The 25206-nt window shown below is 36.3% G+C and overlaps 1 protein-coding gene across 9 annotated transcripts in view; it reads right to left on the reverse strand.

The window, feature by feature from the left end:
* KIAA0825 (KIAA0825 ortholog) overlaps positions 1-25206 on the reverse strand; it is a 252673-nt gene that overhangs the window by 222385 nt on the left and 5082 nt on the right. For all 9 annotated transcript variants that reach the window (XM_075526449.1, XM_075526455.1, XM_075526453.1 and 6 more), the window contains one exon: positions 19526-19619. The gene's annotated coding sequence lies outside the window, so the exon portion shown is untranslated. The remainder of the gene's footprint in view (positions 1-19525; positions 19620-25206) is intronic.

A 25206-nucleotide genomic window follows, 5' to 3' on the forward strand; every position in this document is an offset into this window, starting at 1 on the left:
TTTTAAATAACTATTTGTATTTTGAATTTAAACAATAACTTGTACATACAAAATATTTAGAAACTGTTACGTAATACATTTATTCATTTAGCAACATTTTGTCCACATATAATATTCCACACTTCAGCACAAAATGCTTTGTCTAAGTGCAATCCAAGTACCATGGCAATCAAATTTTCTGTACTTTACAGCCAATCTAAATATTTGAAAACTTACTTTAACATTATATGAGTTTTACCCCTAGAGCTCTCATTCCACCCATATCCAGGACAATAAAAGAAAATTGTTACCATTAGCACTACTTTAAAAAGAGGATGTCAATGTACCCGTGATTTGAAAACAGGGATATGTCAAACTGCAGCACAGTTTGAATGTACAGAGAGCTAGCCAAATCATTGAAGCTTTTTTTCTGATACTGCTTCTTATCTTACAGAAGATATCTCTTTATTGCCCTAGCATCCTTGCAAAACTAAAAGGGGATGAGAGAATTGACAAGATTTTTCATCACTCAGCTTACACTTTCAAACCATCATCTTAACAATGATTTCCTTTATCTAACCTTAGTTGCACAACTGTTCCCAGCCGCTTTACAGCACAGAAGATGTCATCTGCAATCGCACAGCAGGCAGCAACAGTGGTGGCAATGGCTTGAGATAATACTATTCAATGTGAAATTCCTACTGTTCTGGACTCCACATCATCTGAGTATTTAAAGTTTTTTTGGAAACCACATAGAGCTTATGCAAGAAATACATTTAATAATTATAATTTCTTGAGCTCTACTCCGACACAGTAAAAGCTTCTTACCCAATTTTCTGTGGTAAAAATCCTTTCAAAATTCTATCTCTGTTTAAAATAAGACTGGTAAAAGAAAAGGAAGAAATTAAAAGTTCTGTCTATAAAAGAACATAACCTGTTTTTGGTTCTGCTAATAGGCAGGTATTGAAGATCTCTATTTAAATTTTCCAATTTATCTTTCATATTCACCTATTTCCCACTGAAAACTGAAGCATACACAGCTTTTACAAAAATAATACCATATCATTCCAGTAAAAACACATTCAATGTATATGAAAAATAGTTTTCATGAGGGATGTATTTACAAAATATTTTGAATGCCACAAATAACTTTGAAACAAGTTTTATTAAAAACTTCTTGTAATGTTCCTCCTGCAGACTTTCCACATTTGCTGTGGTCATAAACTTGTATTTAAATGTTAATTTTATATTCATCAGTTGTTATTCACCACACACATAACACATTTTCCTTTATATCTTTCAAAGAGAGATTCTCAGTATCTATAATTAAATTTGTAAACGTCTTGAACACAGTTTTTCTCCCAAATTCTGCCATTATAAGAGACAGCAAATAAGAGAGTGGGAGTAAGATACAACCCACAGCGGGACTGAAGAAACACAGTCCTCACTGTGGATGAAACAGAAAGCTGTGCCTTCTGTCTAAAGCTGTAATATCAGAATGCAGTGCTCTGATCTAAGGCAGCTGTATCAGCCATTGAATCATCACGTCTAAAGCCTTGAAAAAGGCCTGGATATCTAGCTCACTTAGAAATATTCCTATACTAAAAATCAGCTAATGCACATTTCTGACAAATAGCATATGCTATTATTTTTAATATCTGTGAGTTTTTCAAACTATGTTGCTTAGTCCTGTTTTCTAGGCATATGTACATGCAAGAATTTAAAACTAAGATCCATGAGTTCTTACTGCCTCTCCCCCATTCTTTGAGTCATACAAAGTGAAAAGTTGAGAATATAAAGCAAAGGAATCAGCACTGCTTTTTTAGATTTCCTGCTACTTGGGACTGGTAAGAGATGTTCAAAGACAAGGAGAGAATTCTCATTTACATAAACTTAATCAAACACTATTGGTCAAAGGCAGTGACTTCAAAAGAGAAACATGCCATCTGGAATTGCAAGGAAACTCCTGAGGAGTTATGTCAGAAGAAAGGAATAAAGCATAACATGATTTCATAACCTTCAGAAAAAAAGAAACGGCCATTTTCTGAGTAGCTCTTGAGTGAAACAGTCCTATATCATCTTTGTCTCTCAGCTAGTTAACCCGTAGCTACAATCCCACAATGTACGACATCCAAGATTCAACATTTATAAACAAGCAATTCTTAGACAAGAAGCCCACAAACATTAAGCATCCTACTTGTGAAAAGTCAGTGGATTTCCCTACCTTCTTATCAGTCTTTACAGTTACTAAAACCACAAGTGTGACAACAACTGTTTGTACACAAGTGTGCCTTTTTTCTTTTTTTTCCCTTTCTGGATTTCTTTAGTAGAGATAAAAGAAGGATTCAAGATGCCTCTTCTCACAGAATTCTTTTTCTGTGCCTGTAGTTCTGTTATATTTAGTAAGTTAAAAAAATGGATAAACCTGGTGTCAATGTTGCCTTCTTTAGATATGGTTTAAGGCCTTACCAAAAAAAATTCAATAATCCACTTTTCTGCCATTGCCACATACACACAAACACATCATAAAATCCTCTTCTGACATTGTCCCCCATTAAGACTACATCAATCAATCTCATTGTCAAATGGATATGGTTTATGAATGGTGGATGTTTTAAAAATACTTTTCAATTACAAAAATAATTACCAATCAGTAGACTAAAGTAATCACTAATGTATAGACAAAAGAGCTGTAGAAGCCTAGTTAGAAATAGCTACCATATGTTTTCTTATCATCCTTTTTTTTTGACTAATGGTATTTGCCAAGAAAACATACAGTAACTTGAATAATTCCAAAATGGCATATAGTATTTAATTTATTTTCTACAGCTACAGCCGAGGATCATAAGTATTGAGTAAATTTTGCATACTGGTATGAGAAAATGTCTGCGAACAATAATTACTTTCCCCAGAAAGACTGCATGGCATTGTGTTTTTTCCTGAAGGACAAGAATATTAGATATCTCCTATGTGTGAGACTAACGGTGCATCTACTGCAGAATTGTCTTTCCAATTGTGGCAATAAGAGATGCTATTTAGGGATAATACGTGAGTTTTCTCACTTTCTGACACTTATAAACTCAGAAAGAAGAGGCAATACTTTATAAACCCCCAAATCCCTCTCAGAACTATGCTCTCAACAACACCTGCTACAGCCTTCCTATCTTGCTTCTCATTAATGTCTAAAATGGCACAGATTTATAAGGACTGTACTGAAGGAACTAATCTTTTAACACACTGGTAAAGAACCTAACATACACTTTTTTCAACTAAAAACCTTACAAATACATACTAGCTACTTCTATACTAGACCATAAACGCATTTTCTCTTCTTGTTTATTGGAAAAATCCTCCATCCTGACACAATACTCTTTGAGGACAATGGTATTTAAAGGGAAGAAATTTCAAGACCTTTGAGGTCTTATAGTTCAGTAGATCAGATACAGAGTTGTTAGAATTTTAACAGGAAATAGCCTTCCAATGAAACTATTATATTTAAAAGAATTACAAAAAAAGTCTGTGACCACAGCTTTTAAAAGGTAGGCTGCATTTCAGTCCCTTCACTCCCGCACATTCTATTTTCTCCCATTACTTCTCAATTTAAAGATGAGAGTTTGAAAAATGTCAATTTTATAAAAATGAAATACAGAAACTCTCCATAGAGTGTCTCCTAAGTGGGTCCAAGTTTATATTCACAATCTTAAAGGCTTGTTTAGTAGTATAAATGTCATGGATTTTTTTTTCCCCCAAATACTATTATTAAAGCTTCTTACTAAATTCTACACAGGGTCATATGAAACATTTTACTGACAACTGTAAATGTCCATTAAATTTCCTTTTTCTTTTTTTGTAAGTCATTTCTTAAATCAAAAGTTTAAATTAGTTTTTGCTGGCATAACTCAACCTGTAAAGGTTTCATGCCATACTGCCTAATGCTCAATACATCATTAAGATACTACAGGGTAATGCATTCACATACTGCTTCTTATTCACCTATGATTTTCAACTTCCAAAGCACTGTTAAGCTTCTGTTCTTCTGTCCTTGAAAAAAAAAACCATAAGTAAAGTAATGACAGTCTACTTTCTTTTACCATGTACCCTGGAGTACACACGATCTAGAATGTGTTAGGTATTTTCAAGCTTGCAAGACAAAGTCTTGTTTTAATAAAAAGCATCTGCTTGCTTCCCCCATACTACACATCCAGGAGTATGCAATGGAAACATCAAGCTTCTTACTCACTCTCTCACCCAAACCTTCAAAGCAGCCAATAGATCAAATCAGACTTATCTTAAGGATGCAATTTCCATCTTTGAATTCATAAGAAACCTTCACTGCTCTTATTCAAAGTATACCAGCAAATTCACGATGAAGCCCAGAAGAGACAAAGTATTTTGGCTGAGAATATTTGGTTACATACAAACTGTAAGAGGACAGCAAAGCAAGACTAAATAATCTTAAAGACATCTGTATCACTTCCTTTCAGAAAAAGGTTTTTCACCATAACTTAAGTGACAACAGTGACATACCACCTCTAATAACATCTTCCTCTTTGGTGTCTATAGCCTTTTCTTCTTTAAAGCACAAATATGTGGAATGTAGGTTAAAAAAAAGTTATTTCGTGCTCTTTTTTATACATAACTCTTTTCTATTAATTGCCTTCTCATCTTCTATTCCTCTACTTCAACTTTGTGTTCCTGCTTTTCAGTCTACTTTCCAAAGAAAATGGGGCTTATGCAACCATTGTCTGTGCATCTGTCTTTCTCCACACTGCCTCAGGCACACATTCTTCCCAATTTCCACCAAGTTTTGCAAAGGGGTAGAAGACTCAGAGATAATTAAGTTATAATACGTTTCAGAAAAATAGTTGCACAAATGGAAAAGAAAATCCCTGTAACTGACTCTGCTGAACTACCTAGAATTTGCAATAAAAAAATATTATAATGTAATATAATAATGTCTCTTATTATAATGTAATATAAGAGACAAAGCCTTAAAACATTAGGTATTCCTAATTAAAGATGCAGTCATGCTGTGATGCTGGAAAACATGGAAAGTGATAACCCTAGATCCTTAAATGTCAGGGACAGGATGAGGTTGGTACTTTGCAAAGATTTATGACAAGCATCAGTCCTCCTGGAGGGATCACGATAAAGACACACATTTCAGCATTCAGTGATAACAACTAGTACCTCTGTGTAGATAATCCTTACTCTGATTTGTCCAATCCGGAGGTCTTTGGAAGCAGGGAAAGAAAGTAAGTCTCCAAAGACTTTTTGCTAAAAGGAAGTGGATGAGAGTGTGAGTGAGAAATGAGCCCAATGTGACTTATGGTAAAGGCATCTACTAGCTAAGGACTGCACAGACATCTAGATAAGGCACTTGGAAAACACCTTACCAAAAATGAGGACACAGCTCTAAAAAGCTCCCTATTGTCTAACTGCAGGAAAATGAATGGATTGTCCGGGGACAACTGAATTGCATATAGGATGCTTGCTGTTTGGCAGATGAATCCCACCGGGAATGTTTTAAATAGGAAATACCTCTGAAAGGCAACCTGATGGAGACTCTGAGACACTTTGGCACCATTTATACTAAACAAGTATGTTTGAAGCGGTTTTAAGTACTGATGACTAACCTCTGCCACATCCAAGAGTGTCTGCTTCACTCCTCTCCTCCTTGTACCAAGGAAAACAATGAGAAGCTATCTGTGGTCCTTCAGCTTACTCAGTTGCATGAGTAACCTGAGCTGCAAGTTCTGTGTCAACAAACTGTACTCAAAAGGAAGGAATGTCAGGTGCACAGTGGCCTAAACATTAACACATAAAGTATGAGAAATGGGAGGACATAACTGCAAGGGATATTGCCTTTAACTATACTGTTTGCAAAATACTGCCCTCCAAGCCTCTCCCTCTTTCAGCCAACAATCAAAAAACAAATCTGGGTTGCTTAATAAAAAGTCTTGACTCAAGGACTTCTACCTTAGTCATCACTGAAGTTGGAAGACACATGATAAATAACACAAACAAATAAAAAGGATGATCTGGCTAAGACCTATGTGTTCTTTCTTATAGAAATTCCTGTGCAAAGTTGGATAAATTATCAAAATCAAAATGTCATTCTGTGACAAAGGTTGTTATTCATTTTCTAGGTGATTAAAATGAACATAATCATGTTACATTTCTAAAAATTGACAGATGACTTGTTAATAGTTGGCATACAAATAAGATCTTCAAAAGAATATAAGATTTTTAGATTGTACTATTTCTTAGTTTAATTAATGAATAGACAGTTTTTAATTACCAAAACAGAACAATATTTCTTTCATTTTTACTTCGAAAGATGGTTATTAAAGACCTTGTTTACACCTTAACTTAGATATATTCTTCAAAATAAGTTTTCCAAGATCTTTGCAATTAAACAGTATGCAAGATGGGAAAGGGAGGAAGAGGTAAAGAGAGGGAAAGGGAAAGGGAGTTGTATATAATTCTGATTTGTTCCTGTTGCTTTCATTTTTTGCCCCGTTAGTTAACAGAATTCTTAAAAGCTACTTAAAAATCACACTAAAAAGGTTGCATTTTGTCACCTTCAATTATAATGAATGCATTATTGATTATATTGTGAATGTTTTAGCTAATACTTTGCAAATCAAATTATTTTAAATATTCAACTTTTTGTTCTCCTAAGAAATAATATTTGACTACCAATGTTTTCAGTTTTCACTTTTCTTCAAAAAAGATAAAAGTGAGGCACTGAGAACAGTTCTTTAGATAAGGCAATTTTTCTTTAAAACTCCTATATTACGTAAGAAACAGTGCACTTCTACAAATAAAATCTAATGCAGTAAGTCATATACATTTTGCAAATAAACATGTTATCAATAAAATGTCATTGCCTTCTCTCTTCATAATCAAATGTTGCCACACTGACAGAACTATCCAATTACACCAGTTGTTGGCATTCCCCAGGGTTATGGAGTTTTTTGAATTATATCATGTTTTTCACTGGCTGTGTTGCTCGCATCCTGCTGCAACTCTATTGAATACAGCAGGCTAAACAGGCGAGCAAATCCTCAAAAGCTCAGGCTTCTTGCCTAGCATTTTATTCTCACCTACCACAAAACACAATTGCCTAGACTTATCTGTTAGCCAAAGTATAGATAAGTAAGATAAGAGACTATGGTTGCCATGGCATGAAAGATATAAAGTATGGATGTTATAGATAGCTCATAACGAGAAACTAAGGTCTGATGTTTCTGTGCTGGACTTCTGAATACTGACAGTCCATTCAGACATAATCTGGATACAATACCTACTAGAAGATGTAAGCATAAAGAAAAATTAGATAAACTATAACTTTAAAGAACTATTACATAGTTTTTAGAAAGATGATTAAACAGAACAATCTTATGAATAGTTCACAAATACACGCTTTCTTAAACTTACACAATTACACACTTATATTTTCTTACACTTCTTTCTTAAACTTACACTTTCTTACACACTTACACTTTCTTAAAGTGTATAAGATTGAAGAAATAAATTTTTGCAGCACTGATTCTTGTTTAGACTATTTTATAAAGATACCTGTGTTAATGTTTATGTTCCAGTCAGATAATTTCAAATAGCTGACTAGAAGAAAACACAGGAAGGGGAGTTCCTAATAAATCTGTGAATTCCATTGAAGCTACTACTGTAGTTTTGGATAGACTTTGTTGTTTAGTAAAAAAATACAAAAAATGTCTTAAATATTTCAAAGCCTAAGTGAGCAAACTTCCTATTTCTTATTTTGAGATATATTTCTGAAGAGAAAGGTCTATTTCTGTTTAAGAAGTTAAGTGACCTGGTTTTGCTGAAGTAGCACAACAAGGGCAGAAAGAATACAATTATTCTGAATCTCCTAGCTTGCCACGTTTGGAAAAAAAAGATAGTAACTATCAAAAAGGAGGAGGCCAAAAAAGATATGTAAGTGGTTCTAAAAGGGTATTTGTTAGCTCTGAAAACATCCAGCTAATATTTCCACTTTGGAATAGCTGCACTATGACTCAGAGACCACTTCTGAATCTCAAGATTTTTCATAGACAATAATATACTCTTGTACTCAATCAAACATAACTGGAATCACTGTTTGAAGAAGGAAGACAATACAATTCCACATGTAACTTATCTTGGCTTCCTAGATCACAGAGCTATTTCAGCTTCAGAAAGCTGTGTAGTAAGTCACTTTCTAAAACCGAATACCCTCATGGCAAAGATGGAAAAGTTTCGCTAAAGATAAATAGAAGTAGAAAAGACAACTCTTGACAAGCTTTGCTAATACTTACCTTACTTATGTGCAAACTCAAGCTCCTTGTCCATTTAAACTTAACCTTCCAGTCCCAAATATTAATTCAACACAGATTGTAGTATTTTTTTGTGTTAGGCTTACATTTTATTATTTAAAGTTCAGCTTTAAGCTGTAATCAAGGCAAAATATAAGATTTGAAAAACATTAAGTATTCGTAGACAAAACTATTCAGCCCTTTTCCAAAATATGCCACGAAATGTGGTAAGAACCTGCATAACCGGTGTAAACAAGGAAAAGAAAAAAACTAAGGCCTTGTCTGGGTTATAGTCCAAAGGACTTCCTCCTTCAAAGTTTAGTCCATTTACTGACAACAAACTCTACCCTCAATTGAAGCAACCCTATTTCTTCATACCACATATTCATTGTCATCTTTCTTACAAAATCTACTGTTGATTTTGACTTGGTTTTTAGACATTTATTTCTTAGATCTAACTTAAATCACCTGTAGTTTCAGGCTGCTACTCCTGATCCCTTCTTAATATGCAAGTTAGTCATAGAATCATAGAATAGTTTGGGTTGGAAGGGACCTTTAAAGGTCACCTAGTCCAATGCCCCTGCAATGAGCGGGGACATCTTTCACTAGAGCAGGTTGCTCAGAGCCCCGTCCAACCTGGCCTTGAATGTGTCCAGGGATGGGGCATCAACCACCCCTCTGGGCAACCTGGGCCAGTGTCTCACCACCCTCAGCATAAAAAAGTTATTCCTTATATTTAGTCTAAATCTCCCCTCTTTTAGTTTAAAACCATACGCCTTGTCCTATTGCAACAGGCCCTGTTAAAAACTCTGTCCCCATCTTTCTTATAGCCCCCTTTAAGTACTGGAAGGCTGCTATAAGGTCTCTCCAGAGCATTCTCCTCTCCAGGCTGAACAACCCCAACTCCCTCAGCCTGTCCTCACAGCAGAGGTGTTCCAGCCCTCTGATCATTTTCGTGGCCTCCTCTGGACCCACTCCAACAGGTCCATGTCCTTCCTGTGCTGAGGACCCCAGATCTGGACACAGAACTGCAGGGGGGGTCTCACCAGCGCGGAGCAGAGGGGCAGAATGCCCTCCCTCGACCTGCTGGCCACGCTGCTTTGGATGCAGCCCAGGATACGGTTGGCCTTCTGGGCTGCGAGCGCACATTGCTGGGTCATGTCCAGCTTTTCATCCACCAGGACCCCCAAGTCCTTCTCGGCAGGGCTGCTCTCCATCCCTTCATCCCCCAGCCTTATTGATACTGGGGGTTGCCCCGACCCAGCTGCAGGACCTTGCACTTGGCCCTGTTGAGCCTCGTGAGGTTCACATGGGCCCACTTCTCCAGCTTGTCCAGGTCCCTCTGGATGGCATCCTGTCCCTCAGGTGTGTCCACTGCACCACTCAGCTTGATGCCGTCGGCAAACTTGCCGAGGGTGCCCTCGATCCCGCTGCCTATGTCATTGATGAAAATATTGAACAGCACTGGTCCCAGTGCAGACCCCTGAGGGACACCACTTGTCACCGATCTCCATGTGGACATTGAGCCGTTAACCACTATCCTCTGGATGTGACCATCCAACTAATTCCTCATCCACTGAACAGTCCACCCATCAGATCCATATCTGTCCAATTTAGAGAGAAGGATGTTGTGGGGGACCATGTGAAAGGCCTTACAGAAGTCCAGACACATGACATCCGTGGCTCTCCCTTGTCCACTGATGTAGTCACTCCATCATAGAAGGCCACTAGGTTGGCCAGGCAAGACTTGCCCTTGGTGAAGCTATGCTGGCTATCTTGAATCACCTCCTTGTCCTCCATGTGCTTGCATCGTTATAACAGACACCAGAATAGGTGCCAGGAAATAACTGTAATTCTCTCTTGGGTAACTGGTCAAAAAGATGTAATTAGCGAATGTGGATGTTATTCATACTACTGCAGATGAACATAATTTAGTAAGTCAACACAGGAATCCCTTCTTTCAGATATTAACATTTAGAGCTTCCCAGTGTTTCAAAAAATCTCAGTTCAAAACTATTAAGAGGTCTCAGGATTTTCTCAAAACCTTTGTGACAGATATAGGAGTCCCTGCTAGATAAATGAGAAGCAGATCCTCAATGGTATAAAAACAATTATAATGGGACAGTAATATTTAGTAGAGAAAACTACAAAATGCTGATGTTTGTCATGTACTTTTTACTCAATTTCATTTATGTGAAATTTCATTATGTGACCTCTGAAATGTGGAAATTTATTTCACCTTGACAGCCTACTAAGATGTTTTAAAAATACTGAAAATACTTCTTTAGTATAATGCCCTTGCTTTAAAAAAATTTTCTACTCACATTACTTTTCTATTTCAACAAGCTCTTAAAAGCTGGTACCACAAACAGGCAGGAGATTAACAGGCTACTTTACAAAAATATAGCATTAGTTTCTAGCTCCAGTGGTTCTGGAAAAAACAGCCACCACATACTATCAAAACAAATCAGTCCTTTACATAAAACACTGACAGAAACGTAAGGGGGAGATTATCCCTTAGAAATCAACAAGAAGTGTTTAATCACTGTGTGTGCTAGATTCTGCTGACTGTGGCCTTCTGTAGAGGCCCACCAAAAGCCTTTGGTGACCTTTACCTCCATTTCTTAGGAGATGTCTTTAGGAAAAGATTCAAGGCCCCTTCCCTTACATTTCACTGAATAAACCTTTCAGGGGAGGTGATGGTGTGGAAAGTTGACTTCTGCTAATCACAAATACTAGCACTACATTATGATGGTTTCTTAAAAAAAAAATTAAAAAAAGACACACCTTTCCCACAACTGAAAGCCCTGCACTAAAAATGAATTATAGAAGGAAAGGTGTCTCAGCTGATAACTGAACTACACATTTCAGTAGGAACTCACAGATTAACCTATGCCAAAATGTAAACATATGTATTACACTTGCAGTAAAAATACTACATTGTATAAATTGTGAAATGCATTTGTGTTGTTTATATTAAGAATAAAAGTCAGTACAACTATTACACACTAACATGAACAAGCAATGAGGAATAGGAAATTAGCTCTGGAACTACGCAAAATAATTCATATTCACTTTTGCCAAGAGCATCTCCTCTGATCTGCTGTGTTCTGAACCTCTAAACAAATATCTTACCTTTTGTACTTGAAAACACTGTAAATACTGAAATGCTAGGTTTTGAATTTATTATTTCTTTCTCCTTGCTCTTCAGACTAATTCCACAGACAGACATTAGAAAACATTGCCTGATCCAACTAACCTCCCCTTTGATGAATACTAGACACAAGGAGATAGACATGGATTCTAACAGAACAGGGATATATTAAAAATTATGAGCATTTGGCTGAGTAACACAGTAAATCTGCACATTCAGGAAGGGCAGCTCTCTCCCAACCCTAACTAACCTAGAGTAAGTCCACACAAACTGTAACCTGAATTTTAAATGTTCTTCTAATTAAGTATTCTATAATTTGTGTTATTTTTTTATTTCTGCACTTGGAAGTACTTGTGCACACAAAGCATTTAAAGAATACCACCACTGAATGATGACATGTAGATACAGAAGTAAACATGAAGATATGTAGTTGACGTTTGTCACTGTTTATCCTCAAAAGAAATTCATTTACTAGAGGGAAAAAAGGAAAATCTTTCCAATTTCCTTCAAAGTGATGGTCTTTCACTTGTACGCTTTTGTATCATGATTAATAGTTAACAATAGGCTACATAATACACAGCCATAACACAATGCTGTTTACAATGAATTATGTCCTATCAGTAGATGGAGGTAAAGAGTATCTGTATCTCTAAGAACCAATAAATGCTTGGCCCTGAAATGGCAGATACCTAGCTTGCTTTTCCCTCTCTCTGGGTAACCCTGCTTGTCTCTTAACTTCTTCATTATTGCTTTTTGTCAGGTGATTAACTGCTGTGGCTCAAGTGAACTCTGTCACCTCCCATTCGGTCCTAACGTTGGAATGCCATCTCACAGCTGCAATTGACTGTTGAACCCATGCTGCTAGGCACAGCAAATCCACCTCCACCATTTTAAGTGCAACGTGATTCATATTTCTTTGCACTGAAAAACGACACCAGGTCACTAAAACAGCATAACCGCTGACAGCACATAAGCATCCTATAGCATTGTAACACTACTAACAGCATAACCTGTGAAAATGTGTAAGCATTTTGTAACTCAGATAAACAGAAGCACACAACTACAAAGGAGCAAACAGAAACTTACGGTATGGTTGCACAAAAGAGGCTCAAAAAAACATATGCAAGCAGGAACATGTGCAAGATAAGAGAAAGCATACAAATAAAGCAGGAAATATGTCTCTTGGAAGCAGAATAATCCTGCAGAATAAACAGAAGGTTCCTGGCAAAACCAGAACAAGTCCTGATCCTAAAAAATAAAATCAATTATGTTGACAGCAAACGGGATCCTCCCTATCTCTCTGAGGAGGAGGGCAAGAAGCATAAAATAACAAAGGAAAAAATTTTGGGGGAAGTTGCTTACTGGGTTCATGCTTTCCCTCATTAAGAGCTCGAGGCTGGCTGTTCCAGTAGCTAAGACCATCAAGGACCCAAGCCATCAGTGGTAGCTATGCTGCATCAGCTTTGTGGTATTGTATACGCATAGCTTAGGAAAGCTTGTTAAGGACTAACTGTTTTATTCTTGTGTGATAATGACTGATAACAACTCAGAAATATGTGTATTGTTTATATAATGTCAAACTAGTAAAGTATTGCTTTGAAGTGTGAAACTGGCTTGATTTATCTGTCTTCTATACACTACCAATACAGCAATCTCCAACTCCCTAAATGATAAATATACACACATATTCAGCTGCAAGTGTCACACGCTTATGAGTAGAGTTCAATTCCTACTTCTACTACATGCTACTAACTCCATTATAGAGCAGGAGCTGGGTAAATCACCTACTCCTATTCTTTAAATGTGATTAAAACAGGAATACTATTCCCTTCCTCCCTCTTCCTTTGTCCTATTTATACTGTGAGCTCTTCTATTAAGGACTGTCTTTTACTCTGCCTAGCATCAACCACAGCTGAGGCAGGACCTCAGGCTGGTAGGCACTATTTCCATCAAAACAGAAAACTGTAATGCTAATCTAACTGTTTGATAGTACAAGTACAGGCTTCTGCAACTACAGAACTGCACATTTCATTTCTTGCACAGGAGTAGCTCACTGCTGTGTCTTTTACCTCCCTCCAAGATTGTCCTGTACACACATTTTCAATCCCCTTTTATTTCAGGGTCTGTTTCAGGGTGGCTGTCTGTGTTACACATTCCCCTCTCCAGCTGACATCAGGGTCTGCCACCCTCCTCTCACATCACGAGTTTTGTGTGCTCCATTATCGGAGCACCTCCTTTACCAGTGTCCCCACTGTGTTTTCAACACCATCCTCTTCTCTCGTGACAGTCCTTATTTTGCAAGTCTGCGAACAATTCTATGTGACTTCTTTTCCCTCAGTCATTCTGCTCCCTTACCCCTTTTGTTCTGGGAGATGAATCACTCTGGATGCTAATATGCTTCACACTACTGTGAAGATAGGCAAAGATGAGAGACGGGACTTGCTATACTGGCATGGCTTAACTGTTCAAACGTTGCATGACGTTTGAAAGATATGAAGCTATGGCTATGCTAAATAACAGCAAAGGCTTTCATGTGTCACCTGTTTCCCTTTCAGTTCTCTGATTTCCTATAAAATCGTAAGACTTTACACTGAAAACTGCCCCAAAATAGAATTTTTCACAAAGTTCCTGTGCTGGAAAACAGAAAAGGAAACCACACAGAAATGAGAGCAATGTTCAAACTTGACTAATCAGACGTCTTACTTCTGCACTAACTTGCCTATTCAAAAACTGAAAGTTTACCTATACAATCAAGGGATAAAACAAAGGATTAAGATTAAATAATACATTGTATATTCACTAGACACCAAAAGATGCATACAGTGTGCAGCTAATGTATCTTCAGCAATTAAAAATTCAGCTATATGAATATTGCAATAATTTAAGTTTTTAAATTATTTATTTCAAAGTGGCAGAAAAGATCACTATTTAAAAATAACATGCAAGATGCAAGTCATGAAAAATTGATGTGAAACAGCAATCTTTAAGACTTGAGCTCACTTTATGCAAAACTATTAATATTAAAAAATTCCTACCAAAATTCAAGTAATTGGAAAAAGAAATTTTATGACCTGTTCCATCAATTCTTAATCCTCGGTTTTATTCCCTCTGAAGTATACTAGCAAGCTGTATGAACTCAAAAAAAGGATAAAGAGTTGTTGCTTAAATCAAATCACAAAGGTGAAAATTAAATTCTTTCTGAACCACTCCCTTTTTCCTTCCATTTGCCCCTCTAGTCTTTCGTTTTCTGCTACACTCCCCCTCTCAAATTTCCCAATGAAAATAAATGCTAGATGGCTTTGTGTTAAGTCAGAAAAATAATCTATAACTGCATTTTACTGTATTTACTGCTTAACATATCCCAACAGTGAACCTAACATTTAGAATCTATCATATCAACATAGTCATCACGATCCAAGCTGCAAATAATAGAGAGTGTCACTGTCAATTTTGCTTTCTCACACTTCCTTCCCTTCACTTCATCTGATTTTAATAATCCCTGTCAAACCACAAACAGTCCAAATTACCTTCTTGACACAGAAGCTTTCAAGGAAGAGACAGAATCTCAACTTTCATTTAGCGACTACAAAAGCAAGCTGTCCGACTGGACAAATATTATTTCCACTCTTGACAATCTCTACAGTAAAGCATGCTTTTTAATTTTCTCTGAAGCTGCCAAGGGTTTGATATAAGCTTCTTGTTTAGTGTAGATTGACTCACAGGATTAGCAAACCAACAACTGTAACTGTGTTTAAAGGAGCCAGCACTTTCAAGTCAAAGAAAGAATTGCTTGCAAAAGGTGACAATTGCATGTCATAAGCTAACTGAATTAAGAAAAAGATTATACAAATAATTTCAATTTTGTAGATCTCATAGGATCTGTTTCAAGATCATTTTACATTTCTAAGATTGACCAAAAGGTTGCTGCTAACATGTAATATAAATCAGAATTTCAAGGAGGACAACTTTATATTCAGCTACATCAGCAACAGTCTAAGAAAGGTTAGCATTTGACAACAGGAAATATGTTCAAGGCAAATAAGCTTCTGCAAAAGGATGTGATCCGTAATAATTTTCTTCTCTGTTGCCTTGCCTTCAAAGTAAGTTTGATAACATAACTTGCTGCTTCACATATATCAGTTTAAAAATAATTGATTTCTCTGATGAAGAACAGTATTATATAATTAGCATTCTATTTGAAGTTTATGTGGATTAATCAAAGCATAATATATTTTTATATGAAATATTTTCTTCACATAGACACACCAGTCTCTCTAATCATCTGGAAGTCTATTGCTTCTTAATATTTTGACTTATTTAAAGTTGTAATCAGGTTTTGAGTTGTTACTAGCTATAAAAAAAGAAAACAGAAAACCAAAGATGCTTCCCATCAGAAAACTCACGTAAAGTATTTGTTTAAATACCTCAGATTGCCTATCCCATGCACAGGCCTAATTTAAGACTAATCAAAGCTGTTTTATAAGATTCTTTGGTAACTAGTCAGAATACACCAAAATAATGAAAGCCTGTCTTTGAGGAATCCATAAAATCACTATGAAATGCAGAGGCATATGCCTAGATGGTGTTTAGAGTTCCACAGCAAGAGAAATATACTTTCTACTAATACAGAGGCATTTTAGTGTTCTTTTAATAGTTTGGGCTGGCAACTGGCTCTGCACAATCACTCATCTTCATGGCCAGACATCCTCCTGCTTGCCTTTTTATTCTGTTTTTCTTCCTAGTGAAGAGTAAGAGTTTTAACAGCTTACTGTATTTTTCTCCTTTAGTACTGCTAGCCAAAGCACAGTTTTGATACTCAGCAGTATATTGATTCCACCATATGAAGCCTGCATCAGATTGGACCTGTATGGTTTTTTTATTCCAAAAAAAGGATCTGATCAAAAGATCACTTAAAGGAGAAAAAAAATTACATGAGTAACACAGAGTCCAATGGTATTCTCAGTTTTAATTAGAAGGACATTGATTTAAGCCTCTTTAAGTGAAGTGCATAGTCTTGACTATGTCTTGACTTCTAGTTAACTATTGGTTTGAATCCAGAGCAGAACTGGTAACTGATATCAGCTAGCTTTATGCATTAAAAAAGCACAGATTATATATCATTTAGGGTTTAACCACTATCAAACACAATGGAAGTAGGAGATAGGAAAGACATCCATAGAACAGTATATTAAAGTATAAGTATACTGACTGATATGAAAGTATATCTCCACCACATCTACTTAATGGTAATAAAAATAATTGTACAAAACCAAACCTGTGTCTAACTGGTTTGCAGTTCTGTACCTATCAGGGAAACTAGATTTTTTAATTTTTTTTTTTTTTAAGACAGAAGCTTCTTACTAATTCATAAGCCATATAGAAATGATTTTTTCAACTAGTTGCTCAGAGGTAGCCTTTATCTTTCCAGAGCATCCTCTCTATATTTCAATGCAGTTTTGTCTCACTCGATAAGTTACATTATCAGATGTTACATCTTTATTTCTTGACAGGAAGCGCATGTCACAACTATGATGCTACAAAAGCAAAAAAAAAGCATAACCAAGTGGCATTTTTAAAGAATATTTATCCACAATATCTTTCCATTGCTGCTGAAGAAGAAAGAAAGGAAAATAAAGGAATCGTTATAGTGAAAGGAACTTCCTTTTTCTCAAGGGTCTCTTAAATGATACTCTCACACTTCAGTCTGAAGGTCCTTAACATAGGGCAACTAAGAGTCCTGCAGCTCATGAAAGAAACATCTCATACTTCATGGTGAAGTTCATTGATCTCTATACTGTTAGTCTGTATATGCCATGGAAATGCCAGGTGGGTAAGATTCAAGAATACGGAGAATTCCAATATATTCTACCATCTCTTCTGGGAAGATGCTGTGTCAAGAACACTATTTCAAAAGATGACAGAGGCAACAGTGTTAAAAGGTGGGAGAGGGAATCATAACAAAATACATTCACACAGGGGAAAATAAATCTTTCTCTGGAACCAGACCAGACCATAAATTAGTGTGTAAAAAGGACAGACAATCAGCTGATCTGTGATGCAGAAAAGGGTTCCTCCTCCCTATCATCTTAAACAACTACTGTAAAGATATTATATTAAATACTCTAGTGCAGAAAGCACTTAGCCTTTGGTTTCATGATTAAGAGGGCAAGTGTTCATAAATATCTTACAAGTGAACACCATGCACTGTGTTATTTCTTACATAATTACAAGACTCAAATGAGTTGTGCAACCAGCCAAGAAGTGGAACTACAGTGTAAACAATGTGCACTACTTGCCTATCACATGAAATAAATCTTTTGCTTTAGAACAAAACCGGATGGAAAACTAAGGATCTAATTTTTTTTTTTTGAAGGAAGACTACATTTCAAGTTTCTAGAGAGAAAGAGAGGGGGACATCACAGACTAAAAAAAAGGAGTAAAAACTTTTTTTCTAGGGTCACATTAACATTTTAGCAAATTTCTTTTTCCTTATTTCCTTATTTCTTTTTCCTTATTTCTTTTTCCTTTTACAACTTTTTTAAAATTAAAAATGAATAAGCCATATAAGAGTCAAGCTGAAAACTAATAATAGAATCAAATTTTTAAGGTTCAATCTATATATTTTTTAATTTAACTGCCTAAAACTGTGTATAGTAACGACTCTACCAGAATATCCTTCAGAAGCATGAGTTGTGACCAAATGGTTTTTTATATAAGAGTTCTACAGTGAATCTTGGAGTTTCAACTCTATTCTATTAATCTGTAAGAGAAATTATGCTGCTTGTGACCCAGCCAACAGCAGGTGGTCCCAACGCAAGATTCCCATCACTGGTACACTACTAGGAAACGGTGTGGAGGATGTTACAAGCACAAACAAAACATCCAATGAGAAAAGTAGTTAATGGTATGTATTCTGAATAATGAAGAAAAGAGTTCAGGGACAGAAAAGGGAGGGAGCATTTATTGAAACGACACGTTTTTCCTAGATAAGCTGGTAATAAGTGACATTAGATATCCTGCCTCATGCTAATCTTTGGAGCTGAACATTATTCAGAAACTTTAAGTTTGTTCCAAATAAGAGAATCAAAAGTTTATTGCTTTGCAAGTGTGTATCATAGAATGGCATTAAACAAATAATTTGATTTTTAATATCAAGGCAGACTAGAATGATTTTTTGTTTTTTTTTTCTATCACAGTGTACACCAGGGGTAAGTTTATTATAGGAAAAGAACCAAGTGGGCTGTATTCCTCACCACCCCCTATATCTGCATTACCTGACAAAACTCACATGCTCCCAATCAAATGGCATGATAACAATTAAAAACATTGTAGGGCCTACTATTCATATTTTAAATAATCCACTTCTTTATCTGTACTACTGCATGATATAGCTCCCTAAACCACTTCTTCTTGGAATGATTACAAGTTTTTATTCATTAGATTTTCATACTATTATGCTCTAATGGCAACACAATAAAAAGAGTGGAGAAAAATAGATTGATTGCACTGAGAAAAGAGATTCAGACCACTTGAGAGAGAGGCCACATTTTCTGACCCTTTCTTCACAGGATCAAGAGACGTCATTAGGGTTTTCTGTATATTACAGAACGGACTGTATTCTACTCCAAATGTAATAAATATTAGGGACTTTGAAAAGCGAAAACAGTGCTCTAAACTAACTTCCACAATAACCATGTAAGTCCTTACTACAAAGAAATACCTTATTCAGGCTTCTTACGAAATTACACTAATCCAAAGTTAATACCTATCCATTTCTTAATAGTTAAAACAGCCAGTCATTTTTATAGCTGTTGTAAAGACATAAGAATGTATAAAATGGTTAATCTGAACAAAGCTTGCTTAGAACTTTTTAAAACTCTTAAATTTAAATGTAGCATCTCCCACATTTTCTTCAATCAATAAAAAGTCATATGTTCTTGATTAGTACCAATAAACACTTTCTATAAACATCACAGGACTCATCTAACCACCCAGTTAGAACTTTTTAAGCATTTATAGTTTATAGCAACTCAATTTCAGAACATATCAATGTACAGTTTACATAAATACATACCTTCGGTCAATATATTCTCTCTGTAACTGAAATCTTCTTGTTTTCAGTTTTAAGAGACTATGCATAACATTCGGTTAATAGTTCATCAGTGGTCCTATGTAAAAAGAAGGTAGTAAAATTACTAACAAGTGGTATTTGAGGAACTAACACTTTCACAGATAAAAACCCTAATTGCTCAAGTATCATATAAAATTGCTCATACAGTAAGACAGTATGCTTCTTAATTCCAAGACATAAATAATAGTCCAAGTTCAAAATGTTAAAAAAAGTTTTAACTTAACAGCTTCCATTTCTGTTGATAGTTATCATACAAACCATGGTGCTACATAACACTTCATTTCGTTGTTCCAAAGGTATAAAAGCAATGGAGAGAAGATACATACAGGACAGGAAATTAGAAGGCCACAGAATCTCCCAAAATAGCATATGACAGCTATAAGAAATGCTTAGACAAGGTCTGCATAGCTCAGGAGGTTCATTGAGAATAATCTACCTTGTGGTCACCCACTTGTAGAACAAGCAACTCAGAAAACAGAAGAAGTGGAAGTTTGAGATGAACATTCAGTATATAAACAGGCTTATAAGAAAGGTGGAGAGAGACTTTTTACCAAGGCCTGTAGTGACAGGACAAGGGGCAAGGGTTTTAAACTGAAAGAGGGTAGGTTTAGATTGAACATAAGGAAGAAAGGTTTTACTATGAGGTTGGTGAGACACTGGCACAGGTTGCCCAGTGTAGAAGTGGATGCCCCATCCCTGGAAACATTCAAGGTCAGGTTTGATGGGGCTCTGAGCAACTTGGTCTAGTGCAAGATGTCCCTGCCCATGGCAGAGAGTTGGTCTAGATCGTCTTTAAGGGTCCCTTCCAACCCAAACCATTCTGTGACTGTATAATTCTATGATTGTATCAAAAGAACTAAAGGTTGACTGCTGCATCCAGTAGCGGTTGTGGATACTAATGTAATGAATCAAATCAGGTAGCTAAAAACTAGCTTGGCAAAAATATCCTGCCATCCTTCTGTACCAGCCACTTACTCTGTGCAAGGCCATTTATCCCCATTTACCGGGCAGCTGTATAAGCACTGATGGTGGCACGGGGTAGGTGACTGCAGTGAGTAGCTGATGCAGGCCTGCCCACTTGGCAGCAGCCAGCTTATGCTGGATTAAATTGACAAAACTATGATGAAAATGATAGATTGCCTGCATTAGACTTACAGACCTTGAGAAATCATCTCGACAGAGGAATTGAAAGGATGGTGTTTACACATGCATGCCAACGTACCTGAATAGAAAGTTCCATTATGTTTAACAGCAACAAAACGGGACAGCATATGTAAGAAATAACAGTATCCTGTTCACCTGCTTTTGTTTCACAATATTTTAAGTAATTAAAAATATTTTTACAAGGCTTTGTACATGTACTAAACATGTTTTATTCAGTACTGTTTCTCAAAAAGAAAGTGGTTCTTTATGTGGAAAAGAATTGGGAACTCTTAGCACTTTCCAGGGTTTTAGCTAAAGTATCCCAGGACTAAAGTTCCTGTAACTCAGAAGTTCTGTAGAAGAATCGGCAAAGACAAGAGCAAAGGAAGTTTAAAAGAACCGCATGTAAGTTTGACAATGGGAGAGCCCCTGTTCTTTGACCAATACTTTCACATCTGTATTTTTAAATGAAGAGCAAAGCCAACAAAGCCTGTAGTTTTTCCACTGCTTTTATTACTTTTCTGAAAACAGAGGCTATGCAAAAAATTGTATCAAAATTGACAGCAAGGTTGTAACTCCAGCCCACAAAAGCCAAGAAATTTAAAGTTAGTCTGACATTCAATCCGTAAATCATGCAATTGTGCTTCTTTTTTAAAAAGCAACAATGCCAGTTAATGACAAGTTGTCAACCCTAACTTTGAATTGCCTGAAGTTTGTCATTTGGTGTTTGTGTCACAACCTTAATGTTATTTAAATGTAGTTTTTAGTATCTATTATTTAAAAAGGTCTACTTTACGACAGCAAAAAGCTTTGATGGAATAAACCTCAAAGTACACTGTAGTGCTGGTATGCCACTTCATTAGAAGTAGTGCATAAAACATATGCTGTTGACAAATCTAATTCATTAAAGGTGAGGTAGATGCACTTTAAAACAACTGGATGGCATCATTATCTACAGTTCCTTTTATAAATTATTCTTCTTTTCCCTTTTGACTGAACTTGTCAGTGTTCCCTTTTCAGACTGTGAATGTTTTTGCCTTAAAATTCAATACCTTCAACATGTTTGGACAAGTTAAATAAGTAGCGTATTTGTGAAAACTGAAATTGTAAGCAGAAACATTCACACTGATTATTTCACATATATTAACTAATGAGAAATAAAATTAAGCAACAATGTATAAGAGTTTCAGCTTTATCAAACATAAAATTTAAAAATTAAGAGAAGAGGAAATTACAAAGTAAACAGAGTAACATTCTGGCAGCATTTTGCATTGCTATTCAGATGACTTGGATTTGATACTGAATTGAATTCTGCAAGAGAGATCAGGCACATCACAGAGCTGACAGCTAGCTGACATATTTAGTTATAAAAGGAAGAATTGCTAACTATATTACTCAGACTTTTAGGTAAGACTAATATTGGTATAGGAACTAAAGGCTATAGAAGGGCCCATCCAGTAAAGTTAAGCTGGTATTTGAAGCATGGCCCATCGGAGTGGTGAATTCCTTGTGCAGCCTTCCATCAGATAAAACATATATAACTAGTGAAAAACTGATCAAACTCCATCTTAGAATATCATTGCCTGTGAGAACATGGAAATTTTTCTCCTCAGCCCAGAAAGAATGAAGTCCTTCTATCACTGTAGTCTTTAAAACCCAAATCACAGTGCAGGAGCTTCACTGAATTGATTAAAAAATAAGGTGAAAAAGGAGGACTAAATATAACACGAGTTATTGTTAAATTCCACTAATCACATATTCAGCAAAATTCTAAACTACACTGTATACAGGGAAACTGGAAAAAAAAATCAAAGATTCTTAATCAAGGGTTCTTTCTGTAACATAATTTTCCTTTTAAATTTCCTGACCTAAATCCCTTAAAAAAAATTACAGAAATTTTTGCATAGAATGCATAATCATACTTCACTGTGTCAATACTCTGTACAAATATTTTGTAACGAATTAGCTGGATTAGCAAAGAATTTTGCCTTGTTCAAGAAAAGCCCATGTATAGCACATAATACCATCCTATATATTTCTATACAGACACAGGTACACGTACACATTTTTAACTAGATGCAGTGTCTCAGATTAATTCTATATTGTCTCCTGCGGAGACAAGCTCATTCCAATATAACACTTATCCTGAAAATTTAAGAGGTGGACGTTTTGCTTAGAAAAAATTGGCATATGAGTAACCTAAATATGGAAACACCTCCAAATATAATTCACCAAGGCCTGTGTTATGCCTCCACGGATTGCTGCAAATCAGTTTCTGAAAGCAATCTAAATGTTTAAACTAAAAACTGACAGATTCATTTACCACATTTCAATCAGCATCTACCATTTACCTCAGAAGATTTACATCATGTATGTCCAATATGCTACACATGCAATTCTCCTAATTAGTCTCCCTATTAATGCTCATCCTGCCTTTTTTTTTCATTTTGATCCCTCTCCTGCCATACTGTCTTTACAATCCCATGAGTGGAACAGTCATATTTGTTTAAGCCTTCTGCTACCAAAACATGGGAAGAGTCAGCTGCAGATGTATGAGAGTACAGTGGTATCTCCACTTGAGGAGACACATCTCAAAGGCCACCTGTCTCCAGAATGCCTTAGCGAACTGAACTCAAAATCATTCCACTTGCAACATTCTTATTGCTGCAAAGTTCCATATCCTATTGACTGCTGGTACTAGCAACTCTTCTTGTAAAGTCATTTCTTAGATTCTGTGAAGGGGGCTTCTGTTTACCTCTAAACAACAGGGAAGTAGGACTTTGGGTACTGAAATTCTGCTCTGGCCTGCCTAATAAATCTTTGAGGATGCTGCTGGGAGTGGGGAAGCAGGAGAAGGAGAGAAACAGCGCCCGCATCCTTAAGGAGTTTACATTTATATAGAAGAGCCTACAATGCCTTCCCAAAGGAAGCTTTTGTGCTTCCCAACATTTGCCGAAAAGATGTGCTGTTCCTAGTCAGGAATTTCAGTCCTGCTCTTACTTCAGCCCTTACTGATGATCTTTATGAGCAATAATGTTGCTAACCACACACTCCTTCTGTCAATACTGGCACTCCAGATGGGAGAAACTGCTGACAGCAAAAACCTTCTATACTAATAAATGTCATTGCTTCATTGGGAAAGTGGAAGAAAAGAGGGAGAGACCTTATCTATGTCATTGCTTCAAAGGAAGTCTTTTATTCTTCTGTGCATAAGGGACTACTGAGGCACCCTTCTGCAAAAGGTCTAGCCACCTTTTCTGCAATCCTTTGGTTATTTTCAGGAAGCTATTTGGAGGACCTCACCATTTCTCATAAAGCTCCTGGGACTACAGATCACAAAAGGACATTGCTGTCTCTTTCCTTGAGGGAATACTTCCCTCATAGCATAGAGTGGTATCTCTGGATGGGAGAATGATTTATGTGTCTCATATCTGGGTATGCCAAAGCCAAGTAGAATCACACAGTAATCTTCGCAAGAACAAAACTCCCAAGTCCAGAAGTGTGATGGGAAACAATCAGTCATCAAACAAAATTTCTTGTTCATCTGAATGAATTCTTCACAAGACTCAGTGATAAAAATAAAAATTACAGATATTCAGCTTATTTTGCATTGAAACAGACCTCAAAGCCTATCTGAAGCAAAACCCACTTTCTCATGGCAATAGGTTATTACATTAATATGACCTATTTTTTGCTATTACTCTGACAGTTAATTTTGGATTTATTTTCTGGTAAATGTTTTCTGCTTTTTGAGTTTAGTAGACAATGACTTCTGATAAAATAAAAAAACCCACCAATGAACACATTATTTGAGTACTGAATGCTTCTACTACAATCTTCATGAGACACTAAAGAGACACTGATATCCCAGGGTAAGGTGCCTTCGGCTGTGACCTGGAATTCTTGGGGACGGATGACAAAGTTGTAAGAATACAACAGTTATCTGATAACAGGGGTTTCACCTTAACTTAAGGGACAACTAAGCAATTACAAGGAACCGCTATGATACTCTGTTAACCTCACCTGAAGCAGCAAATCTATGTCTGATACATGTATGTCACAATTTTATATAATCTTCCAGTTACATATTGATAAAATACATACATAGAACTGCAACATTCTGTAGGGCATTTAGATACTAGTTTGCTCTTGTTGTACCTTCATTATCTTCCCTATTACAATTTATGCCACACTTTCTCCTAACTTCTTTTTAGTATTTTTCTTTTCTACTTCCATCCATAATCATCCACACCTTTTGCCTACCCTCTGTACTGACCTCAAGTACAGTGAACAGCAGAGAAGGTAAAAAGTGTACATGCAACACGTTACCCCACTGGTTACATCACATCTAACTTGATTTTCTAATGCCTGTGAGCCAGGGTTCATGTTTATCTGCATTGAGAGGCATCAATCATGCTGTTGGCAGTTACCTAATAAGAAATAAAACTGAGGAGAGAGAGGGGTTCTTGCAGAGGAGAAAC

Source organism: Mycteria americana, chromosome Z (genome assembly GCF_035582795.1).
Source record: "Mycteria americana isolate JAX WOST 10 ecotype Jacksonville Zoo and Gardens chromosome Z, USCA_MyAme_1.0, whole genome shotgun sequence".
Taxonomy (NCBI): domain Eukaryota; kingdom Metazoa; phylum Chordata; class Aves; order Ciconiiformes; family Ciconiidae; genus Mycteria; species Mycteria americana.